General features: G+C 33.9%; 1 long non-coding RNA gene across 1 annotated transcript in view; it reads right to left on the bottom strand.

The window, feature by feature from the left end:
• Positions 1 to 980: 980 nt before the first annotated feature.
• Positions 981 to 21,637, bottom strand: part of LOC135970892 (uncharacterized) — a 36,140-nt gene continuing 15,483 nt past the window's right edge. Inside the window, exon 2 of the long non-coding RNA XR_012435308.1 lies at positions 981 to 2,711. This is a non-coding gene — a long non-coding RNA (uncharacterized lncRNA). The remainder of the gene's footprint in view (positions 2,712 to 21,637) is intronic.

Genomic DNA, 21,637 nt, shown 5'->3' with positions numbered 1-21,637 from the left:
ATGTAAAATGCCAAGAGGAAACCTTAATGTAAAGTATGCTTTTCAGGTGTCAATGACATGTCACTACAAGCTCAATGATGATAACGAATGTACAGCTTTGGGGCTGGATGACGGTGGAGAAGGTGGCTAACTGTGTGAGAGGGCAGGGAGCATTTGGAAACTTTCTGCATTTTCTGCTCAATTTTACTGTGAAACTTAAACTTCTTCATCAATTAAAATTAAAAAAAAATTGTCACAGATCTTAAATAAGCTTTATATAACAAATTCAAGACAGTTTCCATGAAACCAAAATGGTATCATTTAAAAAGAAGATACTAGGCCGGGCGCGGTGGCTCAAGCCTGTAATCCCAGCACTTTGGGAGGCCGAGACGGGCGGATCACGAGGTCAGGAGATCGAGACCATCCTGGCTAACACGGTGAAACCCCGTCTCTACTAAAAAATACAAAAAACTAGCCGGGCGAGGTGGGGCGCCTGTAGTCCCAGCTACTCGGGAGGCTGAGGCAGGAGAATGGCGTAAACCTGGGAGGCGGAGCTTGCAGTGAGCTGAGATTCGGCCACTGCACTCCAGCCCGGGCGACAGAGCAAGACTCCGTCTCAAAAAAATAAATAAATAAATAAATAAAAATAAAAATAAAAATAAAATAAAATAAAATAAAAAGAAGATACTAATTATAGAATTAAAAAACAAAGAATGACATTTAGAAAATGCTTTCTCTTTTGAATAAAAAAACTTTTACATATTACAAATTATCAAAAATAATGAATCAGATATTGACAAATATTATTCTATAAATTTTTCTGTTATCATATTATGTATCTAAGGATAAAACCTTAAAATTTCTTAAATATCCAACACAGAGAATAATGCCTTAAGTAAAAGATGATTTATACTACATAACAGGTTATTTTACAATCATTTAAATGAAGATGGAGAACAGAATTCATGAAGGAACAAGTTAAAAACCAAAAGAGGAAACTGTTTTTTGATGACCTCAGAAGACATTTATTTATTTGTTCATCAGCATGTAGAAAAACAATTCTCTCCCTAGCTTCCAAGAGACTAAGTGAAAAACCATGCCTTGTAATTGCTGAATACTTACACTGAATGGCATAGAAACTATATTGGAAATAGATTTTTCTGGTAAGGTCACACTTTTTGAATATTGCTTCAAAAATGAAACAATATTCAAAATTAAGCATTAACAATCTATCTTCCTGTCATAAACAATGCATAAGCAAGAAAGAGAAAAGAGTTGTAGAAAGAGTTAGACAGTTGAATGGTGTGTGTGTGTGTGTGTGTGTGTGTGTGTGTGTGTATGTCTGTATATTTTACCGGATGCAAAATAGAGAGATCATATATGTATGAAAGTGGGGATTTAAAATTAAAAACCCAGTGTAAAAGAAAAAATAAAATTACAAAACTCGCAGATTGGTCTACATAAAACAGAAGAGAAAAGAAATCTTAGCTAAATGTTCTCCAAACCAGTAGCTAAAAATTGATTCTCTAAATTAGATTGGATGAAAAACAAAAATAACAAAACCTACACAGAACATTTCCTTTGCCATTAGAAAATATTTTTAAATTTTTCTTTGAAAACTTCATTAAACTAGCTTTATTTTAAAATACAGGATGTAATGAATAGGATGTCATGAATAAAAATATAAAAGGCTTAGACAGCTGGCCAGATACCACATATTGCAAGTGAGCTGCAAAACAAAATGGGACTGAAACCAATTCCATCTCTTTTTTTTTTTCCTAGCATGTTTAAATGACATGTAACATTAGCCACATGGTCTTATGTCACATATTAATATTTGATATATTTCTCTCTTGCTGGATTCACCCTATATATTCCAGACTCCACCTCTCTTCCCGCCACAGATAGAAAATTAAATCAAATATTGTTTCCCAGATTTGTGAGTTTATATATCAACTGAGAGTAAAATCATAATGGTCTAAAGTATAAGAAAAGAGAAAAATACCCCAGAACCATAAGACAACAAAAAACTATATATATTACTTTATCTTAATACTTAACAAATTCTTTAGCAGCTATCACAGTGACAATCACACTTCTCCACTTCTGGTCACAACAGAATTTCCAAAACGACCATCTGGAGTCTGAGAATAAACTGTTTCTCCAAATTAGGGAGAAGGTTGCCCCCACCCCTCAATAACTAGCAAAAGGTTCTAGAAATTTTGGCCCAGATTGTTAAAATAAAATGAACTAATTGTTACAAACAGACATCCAAAAGAATAGCAATGTAAAGCAACACAAAGTGTCAAACAAATTTACCCCAAAGTACACCCCAAGCTAGGACTTTGGCTACCCTGAATTCAAAGTATTGAACCTTCAATAATTCTGCTTTTTAAAAACTCCTGTGTGATATTTGTTATCCCAGTGCAACGTTCAAACTATAGCAGTGACTTTCTCTTGTTACCCAAAGCAGAGACACAGAACGCGGAAAGGTGATAGTGTGCTCTGATAAACTCCTCTGAGAAAACAGCACGTATGTCCATGATTTCAACTCTCTTGGAATCAATAAACTTCCAAATATCTCTCGAAATCCATGCCTCTTGAGAGGCAGATTGTTCTTTCCAGATGTACAGCCGCCTTCCCTTGGATGCTTCAGCACTTGGTGGTCGATTAACTGTTGCAAGAACTGATTCCCCTAAGGAAATGGGTCCTTATCTTTCCAGCCCAGCAAGCTGAGGGATGGTGAAAAGGGAAGGGGAAAAGTCAGTGAAGGAACGTGGTAGTACAGCACATAGGGGAAGAGGAGACTGATATAAATGGTATTCGCTTGGCTGCCTGCCTCTTTCGTATCTCAATATTTTACAGTTCCATTTATTTAACATTTTTTCTTTTTTTTTTCTTTTTTTTCTTTTTTTTTTTTTTTTTTTTTTGCTGTAATGCAAACACATTCCATGCCCAGCTAAAGTCCTCTATGACAGCAAAAACAGTAAGATAATCTGCAAAACAAAAGCTCCCCCCAGGCACATTAAAAGCTAGTCAGAAATTGGTTAATATTTCTCCAGAAGCTATTTTGCTCAATGCTCCTTTTCTCAACATTTTGGACTCTCCCCTGGGAGGTTGTAACACTTACTGTAAGTACTTTTGCGCTCCATGAAATCATAGTCAACTGAGCGAGCTATAAATCAATTAATACTTGCATGAGCTGTGCCTTATTTCAAATATAAAATCAGCAAAATTCACATGTTTAAAGAGTGCATTTAAAACAGATTAACACTATTTCTGGAACAAAATATTTCTGATTTAGAAAAGTGTTGCACTGAGAGTTTATAAAGAAAAACATTTTTTCCCCCAAAGAGTTCAACTTACTCAGACTTCCATGAGGTGAAAATAATCGCTATAAATTAAAAGCCGCTTTTCCTTTTCTTTTTGTCATGTTCAACAATTTTACTTAACATTTAAATGCCGTTTGACCCTAATGATTTCACATAGTTTTTAAAGGATAATTATTATTTTTCAACCTTCAGGATATTCCATAAATATATACTCCCTTACAGACATACACTTTTTTCCAGCTACCACCTTTCACCCATCATGAAGTGGGATAAAGAGTAGACGCAAATCCTACAGTGCTTTCTGTAACTCAGACAAAAATTGGTTTTGTTTTGTATTTATAATACGGAAAAAAATATTGTGGTAATTAAAATTTTTAAAGGAAGACCAATTTCTGTACATTTCTTTATAATGCTTGGGTTATTTTATCAGCTACTGAGTCATCCACCTACTATATAGTAGTTAAAGGCAGAGACTCCACAGTCAGACCGCCTAGGTTAACATTCTGTTTTCTTCATTTATTTCCCATGTAATATTGGAAATCTTTTCTTAATTTCTTTCTGTCTAGCTAATTTATTTATAGAAAAGGGATGATAATGATAGTAAGCAAAATTCATAGGCCTATTATGAAGATTAAGTGAATAGAAACAGATGCCAATAGCGGTGAGAATTCTCTTTAGTCATATAGATGATAGATAAATACATAGTACAAACATGTTAGCTATTATTCCTAAACTTTATGGCACAATATTTGCCCTATCAAACCTTGAGAATATTTTCAAAATTGAACAGATATTGTTTATAGGTCAAACATGTTGCCATAATTCTTAGAAAAAATTTACATGTACACACATGTGACAAACATTCCATTTTCGAATCAGGTAACAGCAATACAAGCAGACACATTGTGACAGATCTAAAACCAAGATGCATAGTTCTTAGTAGTAATAGGCACTCAGAAGGGACTCCTTGACTTGAATTGAAGAGAAGCAGGAGTATAAGAGATCTTTGTCATTTATGACTGATTTTTAAATGTAATCCACAGATTATTCCTTCTTTTTATTTTTTTATGTAGTTAAGCAACTACTATGGGTCAATCAGTCACCATGCTTAGGACTGCTTCCAAGAACGCAAAACTGAATAAAAAGATGAATCTCCATATGTACTTTAATGTGACAAAGGCTTTACTTTAGTAGTAATATGATTTTTATTTACAAGACAACAATGGAATGAGAATATCTGAAAATATCTGGAATGGTTTGGCAGATGAAATTTTACAGTTAGATTTTGGATAAGTAAGGCATTCTGAGCTTGGAAAATGAATATTGAAATGATAATGCGCAGCATTACAAACTATAAGCAATGAACTGATTTAACCTAAGGGAGCTGAAAATAATTCATAGGTATGTCATTTGGATATCTAACACCAAGCAGGAGAAGAGAAGTTTGGACCAATAGGTAAAGATCACAGATCACAAATGGAAGCCTTCCACAGTGTGTTTGGGAATTTGTACTCTATTCTCCAGTATTTTGGAGTTACATTATTTTGTAACTAATGTTATAATAAATATAATATGATATAATATAACATAGTATAGTATAAACCTATATAATCCTATGATATGTAAAATTATAGGATCAGATTTTCATTACAGAAAGATCATTTTGGTAGCAGTGTTGCAGAACTATTCCAAGGAAGAAAGAAAATAAATTATGAGGAAATTATTTCAGTGATGATCCTTGAGGATAAATGGATGTATCTGAATAAAACGGTTAAACAGACATAAGTTAAAATCTTTAAAAACCTGGCACTTTGCAAAAAAAAAAAAAAAAATGGAAAAGAAGAATGACTGTCATGGAGGATGTTCCCAGGCAGTGACATGCTGGTAAATTGACTTCCTGAAAACAAGAACAAAAATCAAAGTGCCAAATGACAGCATTTGCCAATTTCTAGTGGTATAAATATTCCCGTGAAAGCCGAATTCAAGCTGCCAACATGATGTCATTGAGTACAATGTTGGAAAGAGATACACACAATTGGCTCTCACAAGCCATTAAGTAGCTGGCTCCAGCATACCAGTGATCCCAGGTCACTGGCTTGCATAACTAGATTCATTAGGCTATCATTAAAATGGGGAGAGAATAGAGAAGGAGACAAACTTTAAAGGAGTGATGGGTAGTGAATTTATTTTGAAACATGTTGAATATAATTTGCTTATAAGACACCCAGATATTGATGTTAATTCTGGTGGCCACTGAGTGGATGCAATTGGTGGGCAGTGGAGAGTCTTTTCTTTTGTTATATAGTAAACTTAGTGAAAATTGATAAACATCTGACCTAAGACAGAATTTGTAGGTAAGCACAGGAAGGCACATATTCAAATGATACTCACACACACACACAACAACAACAACAAAAAACAAAGGGGAGAAATCATGGACCAGAATTGATTTATAGAAGAGAAAGAAGACTGGATTTTTTTTTGTTTTTTTCTTCAGAATTTTTTCCTGGGAGGCTTGTTTCTAATGGCACCATTAACCAAGGTACAGAAATCACGGTGAGACAGGGGCATTTAAATTCAGTATTAAACAGTAAGAAATTAAGCTTCATATATGTCGAGTTTCCTGTGTTAGAATGTTGGAGATAGCTTGCAGAGTTGTACTCAGTTAAGCTTGAAAGAGTGGATAGGATGTCAATAAATAGAGACCAAGAGAACAATATTTCTAATGATGAGAAGGCAGCAGATAACACTGTATAGAAAGGAGCCACGGGGAGACAAGATGATTTACAGAACATCTTGGTCATGTGATAAAGTGACAAAAGTTAAGCCCAGATATATTGTTCTTATGCAGCTTGGAAATGGACTCAAAGGCTAAAGTGAATGAAGAATTAGAGGAAGGCGATGGAGATGCTGAGGAAAGAAATGTGATCAAAAAAGAACTGTATAAAAAACATTTGTGATTTGTGAGATAATTTAGAACAGGGAAATCAAAAATAGGACATGCTTAGGGGATGTTTGTAGGAGTTGGGCTTGAGTAAATGAGAATTGGAAATAGGATGAAACTCATGATATTTGAAAAGATGTGAATATTTAAGAACCCCATTTTTCTTTTTATGGAATAAAACTGGTGACATGGAAGAAACATATTCTCTTTGCTCATCTGGATGCTCAGAAACTGAAATAGCAGCTAGCAATGGCACTAACATTTTTAAACTAACTGTGAAGCTTACAATTTTAGAAAGAAAAAAGGACAGGGAATGCCATCACTATCAGAAAAAGACAAAACAAAAAAAGTAACACAACAAAACAAGTCATACAGTACACTCAGATCTCAGACAGTTTTGTGGTTGCATGTGAATTGGGCTAGTATGCCTAATAGAGTTTATGGCCAAATAGGTAAGGAAAGAAAACCTGTGGTATTGTAACTGACTGCTTTGCCTTGAAATGTTTCTCTTTCCTCATTCTGGAATCACACTTGCCACTTTCTTTTGCTATGCAAAATACAAAAATAAAAAGATACTGATTTTGAGATATTTGTTTCCTTCTAGATTGTATGTCTGTCAAAGGCTAGTTTGCGATTGGTTTCAGACACATAATACACTAGATTAACATAACATTTTTAAAAAGTTAGATGTTTGCACCATGCAAAATACCTCAAATGGCATTACTGAGTATCCAATTTCCAAGCATTTATATTGTTTTAAAATTATCACTTGGTTTTGATAGATACATTACATTATATTATTTTTAGCTATAATTTTTATACTTTGGATGAAATATATTTGCTTTCTATTTTTGATAATATATTTTAATCATGGTATAAGAAATGTGAATGATAAATACTTCCTTCTCTAGCTTTCTTAGTGTTTAATTATTTTTTTCTTCCTGGGAAATTACTTCACAGTCATGATTGCTTTTTTCACATTTGATATGGAATATCCTGGTGATAAAACATCTATTAACACCTTACTTACTTTAATTATTGTTTAATTTTATAGGATAGGAATGTACTGGTTTCTCCTACCCATCATAATACTTGTTGTAACTTATTAGTAGCGCAGGCTAGATCTGAAGCCCAATATTATCATTCTGACTTTATATTAATACTCAGTGTTTGGTACAGGTGAATTCTGAGTAAATGCATGTTGAAATAGGTAACAGGCAGGTCACAACCTCCCTTTTTGACTTTTCTCTATATTTCTTTCTCAGAAATACTTTGTGTCTTATACAATTTGTATCCTCACAAACATTTTTAGAATTTTCTAATACAATTCCAATTTAAACATGTCTTTGCTCATAACTTTTTCCAAGTGCCATCCTGGTTGGCTCTTGCCTCTTTCCTGACTCTATTTTAGGGGCTCACTCCTCCACAGTTCTCATTACCACCTTTACTTGAAGCCAGAGTCAGGAAGAGAAAGGAGGCATTATTTTGCTCAATCATTTCCCCTATGCTAGAAGCTATCATTTGAAACAAGCAAGAAAAAGAAATTGGAGAAACTGTGCACCTATGTATGGATTTCAGTTATCCCTATTAACCCTGTTAAACATTTACTTAGCTAGTTGAAAAGTGGTGGCATCAGTAATATTATTAGAACTCATTAAAAAATCTAAAATAATCTAAAATTCACCCAGCCCCTATCCAGAAATAATGTTGCTGCCACACAAAAGTGAAATATTCCAAGGTGCAAAGGGAGAATAAGTGAGCTAGGACTACAAGTAATTATTAAAGAGAATTTTTAAAAATGTAAAATATTATTTTGCAGAATCAAATTTTTTAAAAAGTATTAACATGGAATTGATGTCTTACTTAAGATTCATCACACATGCTCATTCCATGTCCATTTCATTTCTAACAGATGTTTATATTTTAAACAATATTTGGTTTATTTATACAGTTTGAAGGAGTTTCCCTGGATTTATGTTAAAGATTTACTATACATTTTAGTGATTGAGTAGGAGTGATAGTCTGAATAATTAATGAATTAGTAAATGTGTTTAATAGCGCTATTCCCTTAGGATGTGAAATACTAGGTGACTTGCATTCACAGTGTGAATTTTTATTTTTTTTTTACATTTTTATTTTTTATAAATAATAAATTTTTATTTTTTATGTTACATTTTTATTTCTCAAGAAAAAAAATCGTAACCTGCCACAAAGGATAAAGAATTTAAGAAGTTGTCAATGATATTCACCAGAGCTGATGGCAGTTGTGAGAGTGTGATTTTGCTACAAATTGGAATGATTTTGGATGCAATCTTAGAAAAATTACCAGTTCGAAATGTACCATTTATTAATGGTTATAAAAATCAACAGGTGCATACTAACTTACAATTTATAAAGAGCTTTCATGAGCTCTACCTTACTTCATTTTCACTTCTACTCGATGATTCATAGGACAGTTTGTTTATTGAAGCTGGTTTTATTAAATAGTACTAATTAGTATTCTCTTTTAATGAAAAAAGTACTGCAATTCAAAGCTTTTTAGTGGTTAATCCACCTTGAATAAGCTTGAATGCAGATATTTTGGCCTAAAATTCTTATACTTTATCTTTGGATAAAGAAGGATGAAAAAAAATAAAACAATCTCCAACTTCTGTTTGATAATAGAATTTTGGATAAAATCAACAGAGCACAAAGTTGGAGAGACTGAATCCAAAATAACAGCAAATAACAGAATATCTACTCCTATTTAAGGACTAAAAAGTTGTTAAACACCATAGTTCTCAACCTAAAAACAATACAGAAAAACCACATAAGCTATAAAACAATAGATTTTAAAATCAATCAGAAAGTTGAAGATTCAAGGAAACCTAACTAAACTAAATTTCCGACAAAGACAAGACGTTTATACAAGAAAAGAGACTTAGCTGTTCTTATCTCTGAAACAGTGGCAGAGTGGTTAAAAAATAAAGAACTTGCTAAAGACTGGTGTAAGAAATGCCAAACTATGTGTTAAAAACCTTTCATGTCTGGTATGACAGACTAGAATTCCAGAAGTTCCAGCCACATGACAAGTTTCACCTACTCCAATTCTTTCCCATGGGTCTTCATTAAGTGCTTGAGTGCAGTATGCCAATAACTAGGGGCAGGGAAGGAAAGCTGAGAAAAATCCACACAAGGCACCTTGGGATACCAGGAACCACAGGCTGGGAAAGTGGTAGGCAGGAAGGTTGAAAGAAACCTATCTGAAAGACTACGGACTGAACCTGCAGAAGGCTGACGGTTGTACATGAGAAATAAGAAAGATACTCTCTCGGGTTGCAGAGAATAAAATGACTATCCTGTGACTGCTGAGGGAAGTGAAGATGCATATAAATAATTCTCGGAAGTATAGAAAGCACTAGGGAGGATTAGAAAGCAAAGACTGTGTAGCAACCGCAAAACTGGGTAGCAAGACTAAATAGCAAAGAAAGATTTTCTATAAAAAAGAATAGAACACTCAAACAAGCAAGTAAATGGAATATATATTCAAAGGAAGAAAGAGTTAATAAAGACAGATTCACAGATAATCAAGATGTTGGAATTATTAGATAGAAACTCAAAAATAACCATGTGGGTTTTATAAAAAATATTGACAAAAGTTGTGAAGCGATGGACATTTTAGCAAAGACATAGACTCTATTAAAATGAATCAAATAAAAATTTTAGGATAAGGTATGTAAAGATGTCAATATAGATATATACATATGAATATATATAGATCTAGTGATATATAGATAGTACATAGACATATAGATAGATATAAAGAATTCATTAAATAAATATGAACAAACATAGAGGAGAAAATCAGTGAACTTGAAGGCATAAATAGTGTTCAATCTGAAGCACAAAGAAAAAAGCACAAAAAAAGGTATGAATATGTGAGATTTGTAGGACGTTATTAAATTGCCTACCACGTATGTAATTAGATTCAGATTTTTCAGAATTAAGAGTCATTTAGCATTTATTGTGCAAGTCTGTTAGAACTGAATTATCTCAGCCTTTATGTGCCTGAAAATATATTTGTTTAACTTTCATTTTCAATGATATTTTATTTTATTTGGATATAGAATTTTAGGTATGAGAGTTTTGTTTACCTTTTTAAAAAATTTTAGCGCTTTACAGGTATTACTCCATTGTTATTCAGCCTCCAGTATTTTGAATAAGATGTCAGCCATTACACCATATTATTGTTACTAATATGTCACATAACCTGTCTGTTTTGTCTCTGGTTGCTTTTAACACTTCCTTTCTAACTTTGGTTTTATAAGTGTGATGACAATGTATCTAAGGAAGATATTTGTTCTAGCTTTCCCCTCCTTCAGATTTTATGAGTTTCCTGGCTATATGAGTAATCATTTTTGTAGAAATTTTGAAAGTTCTCAGCCATTATCTTTTACCTTATTTATCCTGTCCTGTTTTATCTTCCTTCTCATCCTCTGAGTATAATTCTGTAAAGGTGCATTGTTATATTGAAGACATATATTGTGATTGCAGGAAAGGTAATAATGGGGCATATATTTTTAAAAAGTTGGTTGGCAAATGGTAAAGAAAAGGAATTTTATAAAAATTAAAGATATCAAGGCATATGTGCCTACTGATGGGTATAATCCAACAAAACGGGGAGCTTAATGATGAAGAAAATAGAGGGCCAAAAAGTAAAAGGCCAGGCATGGTGGCTCTGAAATCCCAGCACTTTGGGAGGCTGAGGTAGGAGGATCTCTTGAGTCTAGGAGTCAAGACCAGCCTTGGCAATATGGCAAGGCTCCATCTTTACAAAAAACCAACCAAACAAAATAGCCAGGCATGGTAGCTCATACTTGAGGTCTCAGCTACTCAGAAGGCTGAGGCAGGAGGATTACTTGCATCCAGGATGTTCAGGCTGCAGTGAGGTGTGATTGTGCCACTGAACTCCAGCCTAGGTGATTGAGCAAGGAAGGAACGAAGGAAGGAAGGAAGGAAGGAAGGAAGGAAGGAAGGAAGGAAGGAAGGAAGGAAGGAGAGAGAAAGGAAGGAAGGAAGGAAGGAAGGAAGAGAGAGAGAAAGAAAGAAAGAAGGAAAGAAAGAAAGAAAGAAAGAAAGAAAGAAAGAAAGAAAGAAAGAAAGAAAGAAAAGAAAGAAAGAAAGAAAGAAAGAAAGAAAGAAAGAAAGAAAGAAAGAAAGAAAGAAAGAAAGAAAGAAAGAAAGAAAGAAAGAAAGAAGAAAGAGAGAAAGAAAAGGGGGAGAGAAGGAAGGAAGGAAGGAAAGAAGGAAGGAAGGAGAGAAAGAAGAAAAGAAAGAAAGAAGAAAAGAAAGAAAGAAAGAAAGAAAAGAAAGAAGAAATGAAACTAGAGAGGATAATTGAAGATACAATCCATTGAATACTGAGAAGCAGTGACATCCAGGATACAAGCATACAAACAGAAGTACTGGACTTAGATTGAAGGAGACAGAGATTCTTCACTATTATAGGGAAATATAGGAAAGAGTTCTAGATATTAATGCAAGCTAATAGATTTGGTGCTAGCATGATGAAGTAGCTCTACTGAAATCCTTTCTATTTTTCTACAGTAAATAGGGAGAAGAGAAAAGAGGAAAGAAATGGTTCTTTTAGAGGATAGTTGAGTAGGGTTTTCAAGCAATGATGGAGTCCCAGTTGTGGTTTATGCAGAAAAAGTTTTTATTTATTTTTTCTCCAGCCATATTATCTTGCCAGACATAACCAGGGTTTTGCTTATGTCAGGCTATTATAATGAAGGGAGTTGAAAGTATGTGCAAGGAAACAGTTACAGAGATGGAAAATGAAAGAGGCATAACTTATTCTTCCTGAAGCTACAAACAGTGAAAATGTGATAATGTCATGGGTTACATTTCTATTAGGAGGTCAGGGAGATGGAACAGGGAGGAGACTAGGGTAGATACAAATTGTGGGAATAAAAATACGTGTAAAGAGGGTGATTTCTGAAGTTTACTTATAATCTATGGCCTTCACTGAGATGGATTAGGGTGTAAGGTATTATAGGATTAATTTTATTTCCTTAAAAAAAGATGATTGGTTCCTTCTCTTCCTTTTGTTTCTTCTGCTCCCTTTCTTTGTACTTCTTTTTCTAATCTTTTGCCTTTTAGGCACCTGCTGGTAAGTAATGGTAAGCAATATGTAAGCTTTCAGAAGTACATTCTTACCAAAAGTATTCTGGTTAAACTTTAAAGATTGCCTTTGAAATTTGCCATTTCAAAGACTTTCCCACCAGGAGCAGGTAAAATGGAGTTGTTATATCAACCCATGCTTTTATAAAGCCAGGTATGATGAATGGCTAGCTCTTTCAACCAAGTGTCTTAAGCATACCTCCATGCTCACTTGGTATTTTTGGAAAAGTAAGAGGGTGATTTAGTTGTCAAAATAACTGAAATGTATGACCTACATGTAATGTCCAGGGTCCATAGATACTAAATATATTTAAAAACACAATTTTTCTGCCAAAATGCCAATAACTGTACCAGTGCGAAACATTGGTCTAAGGGAAGAAGTGTATTACAATCTCATCCTTTCATCTTTTGTCCAGAAAAATGATTGAATAAACATAGGCAAAATTCCAATGTAGCATAATGATTTTGTAAAAAGCAACTTTTGAATGGCAATCATTAAAAAGTCAGGAAACAACAGGTGCTGGAGAGGATGTGGAGAAATAGGAACACTTTTACACGGTTGGTGGGACTGTAAACTAGATCAACCATTGTGGAAAACAGTATGGCGATTCCTCAAGGATCTAGAACTAGAAGTACCATTTGACCCAGCCATCCCATTACTGGGTATATACCGAAAGGATTATAAATCATGCTGCTATAAAGACACATGCACACATATGTTTATTGCAGCACTATTCACAATAGTAAAGACTTAGAATCAACCCAAATGTTCATCAGTGACAGACTGCATTAAGAAAATGTGGCACATATACACCACGGAATACTATGCAGCCCTAGAAAAGGATGAGTTCATGTCTTTTGTAGGGACATGGATGCAGCTGGAAACCATCATTCTCAGCAAACTATCGCAAGAACAGAAAACCAGACACCGCATATTCTCACTCATAGGTGGGAACTGAACAACGAGATCACTTGGACACAGGGAGGGGAACATCACACATCGGGGCCTGTTGTGGGGAGGGGGGAGGGGGCAGGGATAGCATTAGGAGATATACCTAATGTGAATGACGAGTTAATGGGTGCGCACACCAACATGGCACATGTATACATATGTAACAAACCTGCACGTTATGCACATGTACCCTAGAACTTAAAGTATAATTAAAAAAATGAAAATAAAAAAAGAAAATGTACCTATAAAAAAATAAATAAATAAATAAAATTTAAAAAGCAACTTTTACTCTACTCGTGATTTCACTAAGATAAAATTTTGTGTTGATATTGGTGTTTGAGAACTCGTCTCTACAAAAAATTTAAAATTAGAAACTTAGCTGGGCGTGATGGTGTACACCTGTGGACCTAGTTTCTCGGGAGACTGGGGTGGGGGGATTGCCTGAGTCTGGGAAATCTAGGCTTCAATGAGCTATGATCATACCACTGAACTCCAGCCTGAGCAACAGAGCAAGACCCTGTCAAAAGAAATCATGTGTTAATATTGAATGAACTAACTTTATTTGAAACTGTTCAAATATAAATTCTTCATGAAATTTCAGCTACTTTTTAGTTTTAAATTATGTATTTGTCCATTTACATGCTCTTGAAAGGTAAATGTTTTTGTAAAGTTTTTTTTCCAACCCTTTTCTGTCAGAGTTAATCACTCTCCCTTCAGTGTTTCCATAAACTTTTTGCTGATGTTTCTTACCTAAGTTGTATTTGTATCACAGTATTTTCAATGTATACATCATACACAGGATTTAGAGTTCCTTAAAGATTGGCAGTCTAAAAAAACTCCTGTATTGGTTTCATTACCTGGAGCTCGGAAAATGCTCCATAATTATTTACTAAATGAATATATTTTGTCAAGCAAAGAACACTGGCCATAAAAATATTACCCCAGAGTTTTCAACGAATGGCATATCTTCCTGCAATATTTGGAGTGAGATTAGATTTCTCACTCCAATATGATATATGTGATATGGATATAGAATATCATATATATTAGCCAAACAAACAACCTTTCAAGTTTTTCTCTCCTTTTTGGACAGAGAACTGCCTAAAACAATCAAATTATCCCCATCATTTTAACAATAAAGAATAAATGATTCGTAAGTTTAAAAGGGCATTTTTTCTTTAAAGGGTGAATTTAATGTTCATCTATTAAACGTAAGGCTCTTAACTTTTGAAATTAGATCTAGCCCTATACTATATTTTGAACTAGTTATTTTATGTTTATTTTTCTTTCTGACCCATTGACTGTGCCACCTCTTTTCTATTTATTTATACCATTGTTCAGAACTCTGTGATTTCAGGACTAAGAACTATTGCTTTGGATAAAAACTAAGAACCACCAAATAATTGTTCAATAAGATTATGCAAAACATCATAACTCTTGATTTCCCCAAGCCCCCCAAAAATTGTTGTGGCTTTTATTTGATTACTTTGTACTCCATTTGTCTTAGCATCTAACAAATTAAGATTTAAGACCAAATGTAAATGGTGGAAAAAGTGTGATCCCTACATCAATGTTAAACTTCAAGTAGAGACTCAATATATTTTTGTTAATTAATTATTTCCACCTCTTAGAAAATAATTTGGATTGTAAATAATTTCCTTCATTGATTTAACATCAATGGTAAAGGTTTCAGCAAAAATTGCAAAATGATTATTTTCTTGGCCTTTTCAATCTAAGTCCCCAATCCAGAGATATCTCCTTAAAGCAGCTATATATTATTGCTGAATCCCTTGGAAACTTGTTATGGTCATCAATGAGACAAGGGTAAAAGCATTTGCTTTTTTTCTTATTGGTTTATAGAAGTCGTGAACAAAAAAATAGACGAAGAGAATTGTACAACAGAGGTTTGTTGCCTTCTTGGAGTACAGGTGATCCCAGCATCTGAAATACAGATTGAGAACATGTGGGAACCCAACCCATTTATCACAGTAGCCACAGGGCTATTCAACTACAATGCTAGGGTCAGGGACTAATTATTTCCTCACACTTTATGTATAGACACAACGTGAACAAGTACGTGACAGTACCATGTCATGGCCTTATTAACATAAAGCTAGTTTTCCTTTCTTTCTCTCTTTCTTTTTTTTATTGATGGGCATGTCTTCATGTGAGGCAAATACTGCAATCTTATAATAATTTAATGAATTAAGTTGTCATCTTTACTGAATACATTCCAATAGCTTAAAAGATAGAACTAGTTTCATTTAAATTCAGGCACTGCTACACTGCAGATATGCTCATTCTGACTTTTGTTGCTTTGAGTTATTATCTTTTAAAAGGATTTTTTCAATTTATTCCAGGAAGGATACTAAAAAAAGGAAGGAAAGAAAAGAGAAACCTCAAAATAGAACATGAAGAATTATCACTCACATTAAGATACAAAAATAAAATAACAGCACCATCATCACTGACTCCTAAATCTAAAGACAGTACAGTTTAATAGTCTATAAGAACTAAAAAAAAGATGGCATTTGTAAAAAGTTTATCATTTTTAAAGGTGCCTCGTGGTTCTGTTTAGGGGACTTTAACATATATTGTTTTATTTAACACTGATTTAAACATTCAAAACATTAAAAAGCAAGATATGCTGTAAAGCCCTGATCGTAAAATCAAAACATCTTTGCATTTTCACTTCTCCATTTCCTAACTAACTTTGGATAACTCACTTTCATTCCCCACTTTCCGTCTATATATATTTGGGTTATTAATAGTTACTGCAATACATTGCTTTCATAAAATTAGTGCAGAATATTCCTTGGTGCACTGTTGGCATTCAGCCAACATTCGATTATTTCGATAGCTTTTCTGAAAACAATCTTTGAATCAGACAGAATCTGAAAATAATATTAACCATAGAGAAAGACTCAGAAATCATGAATTATGTTCTTAGTGCATTATTGGGATAATGTTTTCAGAAATCTATCTGTCGATCACCTTTCATTTATCTATTCCCGACATCTAAAGTTCTTTGCAGGCCTGATTCTTCAATATTTATTAAATTATCATTGATAAAAACTTTGTAATGTAGCGCTGAGATTTTACAAATTACTTTGAACATATGATACATTTTTGACTGGTGGGTAGACTGCAAACCCAACCACTACTTTTGAATTTAAAGAAGAAAGTGATTTTTGCTATAGGAACTTCCATATTTAAAAGTTCCTTGGTGGCTGGGCAGGGTGGCTCACCCCTATAATCCCAGTCTTTTGGGAGACTGAGGTGGGTGGATCTCCTGAGGTCAGGAGTTGGAGACCAGTGCGGCCAACATGGTGAAACCCTATCTCTACTAAAAATACAAAAATTAGCCGGGCATGGTGGCATGCTCCTGTAATCCCAGCATTCAGGAATCTGAGGCAGGAGAATTGCTTGAACCCGGGAGGCAGAGGTTGCAGTCAGCCAATATTGTGGCACTGCACTCCAGCCTGCGCGACAGAGAGAGACTACGTCTCAAAAATTAAATTAAAAAAAAAGTTCATGGGTAAGTGGGAATTTCAAAATAAATTGCCAGAAGAAGAAAGCAATGAAGGCAATATCTAGATAGGTAAAGACATGGAGTAGATTCCCACCTTCTGTAAAGAAACGGTTTCACTAGTTACAAAAGACGGCAGTTTCACATCTTACCTTTTGCAGTTTCACATCTTACCTTTGTTTCTCTTAAATAGTTGTAGATATCATTATGCTACTGTGGCCACTCTCTGTGTGTAACTTACAGGGTGATATTGACCTTGTTTTCATCATCCTCTGACACATGAGGTCTTTGGAAGTAATGGCAAATGGTAGCAACATAGCTCATCAAACTTCCTACAAGGAGAGAATCAAATTTATCAACTACTATGCACTAGGGTAGTACCAAGAGGGATTGTGCAAAACCATTCATGAGAAATCTGCCCTCCTGATCCAATCATCCACCAGGCCCCAACACTTACTATTATTATTATTTTTATTATTATTATTATTACTGTTTCCATAAGTTTTTGGGGAACAAGTGGTGTTTGGTTACATGATTGATTTCTTAAGTGGTGATTTCTGAGATTTTGGTCAGCGAATGTCTTTTCTTCTTAAGATGAAAAACTAAAGAAAAACTAACTTTATTTTTTTGTGTGACTTATACATTGTTGAGTAATGTTTACAACTTATTAAACTTACTCAGTGCTAAATTTGTAGCAGAGTAGTAGAAATAATGGACAAAAATTTATGGCTTAATTTATAAGGAAACTATCAGAACGTAAAATTTCTAACCTAGCTGTGAGACATGGTGGCATCTAGCCCTTGTAAATTCATAATAATGACATCCGGAAGTAACATTATGTTTCTATTAGGATGTAAATATCCTAAAGAAGGAATCTTTTAAAATATCATTTAAGATAACTTTTAGATTTTTACTCAAATATATTTAAATAAAACTAGGCAAGATTTTTATATCAAAACTTCTCTTTCTCTCTTTCCATCACAAGCACATACAGGAGGCTTTGGTTCTGCAATTGATTTTTAATGAGGCAAATCCCTCAGATTTAGAGTAGAATCCCTAAAGGCCCTCTATCAATTCCTTTTTATTGAGCTAATGACTTTTTAAATGAATTATTTTAGGGAAAAGAACTAATGGGCTTACGAATGTTGTTTTCACCCTAGGTAAAAAATCTTCAGGCAAGATATGCTTCAAGAACAAATACCTTTTTTATTTCCAAGCAAATTGCTTTTTAATTATTATTATTACTATTAAAATGAGCTGGGGCTAAGAGCAAATTCTGAGGATCTTGGCGTTTTTCCACTTGCTTTTGACCAAAACGCTTAAAAAGCATTCAACTTACACAATGCTTAAAAAGCATTCAGTTTATACTCGTGTGATGGTTCCCCTAAAATTTCAGACTCTACCCCTCTACAATACATCCACGTAACCGAAAACTACTTGTACCCCTAAAGCTACTGAAATGAAAAAAGAAACCATTCAGTACAAGTAAGAATGTATTAATACATTCCATCCATAAACACCTTGCTTAAGAAACTATTTCTTAGCCTTCCTTTTCAATCCATTCTATCATCTAAAATGCCAGATTAGTAAAAATTTTGACCCTAATAAAAAGCAGCATCTATAATTTTACTTTAAACATGATTTTCTTGTTAAAGATGAAGAGTTCCACTTTTGGTGTCTTCCGTTTTAAAAACTTAATAGACCAGCTTATACTTTTCCTCATCTGACCATCTTCTTTATATGCCCACATTCTTCATATCCCTGTTAGTAATAAAAATTTCATAGTTTATATACATTTTCTTCATTACTGAACATCAAATACTAGGAGACTTATTCAGGAATTAAAGTATTTTGTAGCCATATATGACTACCTTTTTCTTTGCAGGTAAAGCTTATAAGGATTTAGGAATCTGTAAATGCTATGTTTATAAGCAGGAATCTACACATAGAGTATATATGAAAGAGGTAACTGATTGGAGAGAAATAATGGGAAATGAGAAGAGAACCTTATCAATTGTCCCTTGAATAATTACTAAAACCCACTCTTATGTGATGCTTTTCCAAAGACATAATTATTAATAACTGTGTTAGGGGACATGCTTTATTGATGTAACTTCTGTTTCATTTTGGTTTTTTAAATCATAAATGAAAAGCCACATTGAAAACATGTATATATAATAATCATGTGTTCATGTCTACGGTGTAGTTTTCTGCTAAAATAATATTTGAATTAAATCAAAAGTTTTAATTTTTTATTTGATTTAGATGTTTAGGTCCATCTTGTGTCAAAGAAATTGAATTCAAACTCTTCAAGTAGAAGCCTCTTCTCCATACCTGCTTTCCTATCACCCTCAACAATGGCGAAACAAGCTGTATCTCAGAAAATAAATCTTTGGTACATAAGCCCACTTTATACTGAAATATACTTTCCACTTATGTGAAGGATGTGAAGGAGATAATTTAATGAGTGTAAAGATCACAGGCTCTGGGAGACAGGTAGCTCATCTATTAGCTCTGTGACAATGAAAACATTGCTTTTTGATCTCTTTTCTCATCATCTTTTAAAAGAGCTAATGATACCCACTTTATACTTGTAAAAAAAAATAAGCCTTGAATTCACGCAAAGCATCAAGCACCTCATACAGAAGGGTTCTCTATTTTGTTCATCTAAGTATTTTCATCACCTAGAACAGAGCTGACTACATAGTATCATTATTAGTTCTGATTGCAATAGAAACAGATTGCTGCAAATGTATTGGTTTAAAACAACATAAATTTATTATTGTATAGTTCTGGGGGTCAAAAGTCCTAAATCAAGGGCTGTATTCCTTGTGAATGCTCTAGGGGGTATCCGTTTCTTTGCCTTTCACAGATTTTAGAAGTCGCCAGTATTGCTTAACTCAGAGCCTCTTCGTCATCATTGCCACGTCTTCTGCCTCTGATTCTGACCCTCCTGCCTGTCTCTTATAAGGACCTTTGTGATTATATTGGGCACACATGGATAATCCTGAAAAATCTCCATCTCAAGATTCTTCATCTAGTCATATCTGTATAATCCTTTTTGCAGTTAGTATAGTATATGTATAGATTTGGAAGATTAGGATGTGGTATCTTTGAGAAGCAGTTATTCTGTCTACCATAGTATCTTATCAATAACAACATGTTACATAAAGTTAACTATAGGTTGGTGTGTAAAAAGCTGGTTCTTTCATTTATGCATTTAAATAACCATCTATTTAATTCATATACACGTAATTTATTGAAAGCTTGACTTGGTAGAATACAAGTAGGAAACAATTTTGTTATTATTACAAGACGGCTCATTACAAACTCTTTTCATCACTTGTTTTTCTCCTGACACTGAAAAAAAAAAAAAAAAACTGCGACAAGTATTACATATTTGTCTGGTTATTTTCAGGTAATACAAACTTCTGCAGCCACTAGTAGGTAATAAAACATAACTAAATAAATATTTTCTAGAGATTAAAAAATTAAACCCAGTGTAATATTGGAAGTCTCATTTGATTTGAAATTGTTTTCCTTCCCTAGTTTAGTCAACATCCGAATGTGGACAGGACGCCTGCACTGAAGATAGGAAGGCGTAATTGATTCTCTCTCTCTCTAAGTGTTTCCTCACTTCTTAATTACTGTTTAGATGCTCTAGGATTATAGAATGAAGAAGAATCAAGGACAGAAAATATTTTACTGAACTAATGCAACAGGCATAGCTGCTGTTGTTGCATTCTTGAAGAAACAGATATAAAGGCTGGCTTTCATTCAGGGAAGTGTTTTTATAAATTATTTTACTTTTTTGGTTTTTACAATTTTTTTTTTTTTAGAAAACTATCACGAGAGAGGCTCTTTCTTATAACTTCATTGATTTAAATTGTGAATAATGTCTCCTCCAGATGGTCTTATAAAAATTCCACTACAGACTCCTAGATTTTGGCAGCCTTCTCCCTTTTTCAGGTCCCCACCCCCACCTTTTTTTTTTCCTTCTAGTAGTCCTATTAGGCAGAGTTGTTTTAGAATAAATCAGTTTGACAACTGGCTACTTTCTCATTGCCCTATTATTTGGCCCATGAGAAATACAAAAACATTGCTGTCCCAATATATTTTGATTATTCTTGGAAGTGTTCCATATTCTGACCTACCACAGGGGCAACTTTAGTACTAGACTCTCAGCTGGAAACTTCTTCAGTCATGATTCAGATACCAGTGCCTGTCTCTCAGATTCCAAATAACACATTTCAAATTCTCCAAAGCTGTCCCCCATTGATCCTCATTTGGTGTCTCTTCTCCTTCCACAGTGCTCTCTCAGGAAATCCTTACTACCATCAACCTCTTAATGAAGTGTTTGCTTTCTTTGTAACTTGGAAGGGAGTGGAACATGATGATTTAACATTTTTAGGATATGTCTCAAAATCTTATTTGAAGGGCAGTTTTATGTTTTACTTTATAATATAGGAGCATATAAAAACTGTTGAATTTTTCTTGATTTTGTGGCAACTTTGCCAAAACCCTATGACTAAAATCACACTTCATATTATTTTGCCATTACATACGAAGGAATAAGTAATAACTGTTATGAAACCAGGTTTTCAAATTTAACCAGGTTTTCAAATTAAACGACTTGAAGTAAAACATAAGTCCAGTCATTTTGCTTTTACTTATGCCATAGTGAAGGAGTAGGTATATCCAAGAGTGCTCATAGCAGCATATTCAAATGAGTAAAAACC

This window comes from Macaca fascicularis, chromosome 5 (assembly GCF_037993035.2).
Source record: "Macaca fascicularis isolate 582-1 chromosome 5, T2T-MFA8v1.1".
NCBI classification, from domain to species: Eukaryota; Metazoa; Chordata; class Mammalia; order Primates; family Cercopithecidae; genus Macaca; species Macaca fascicularis.
Note: the sequence above shows the minus strand (reverse complement) of the source record. Positions and strands in the feature narration are given on the sequence as shown.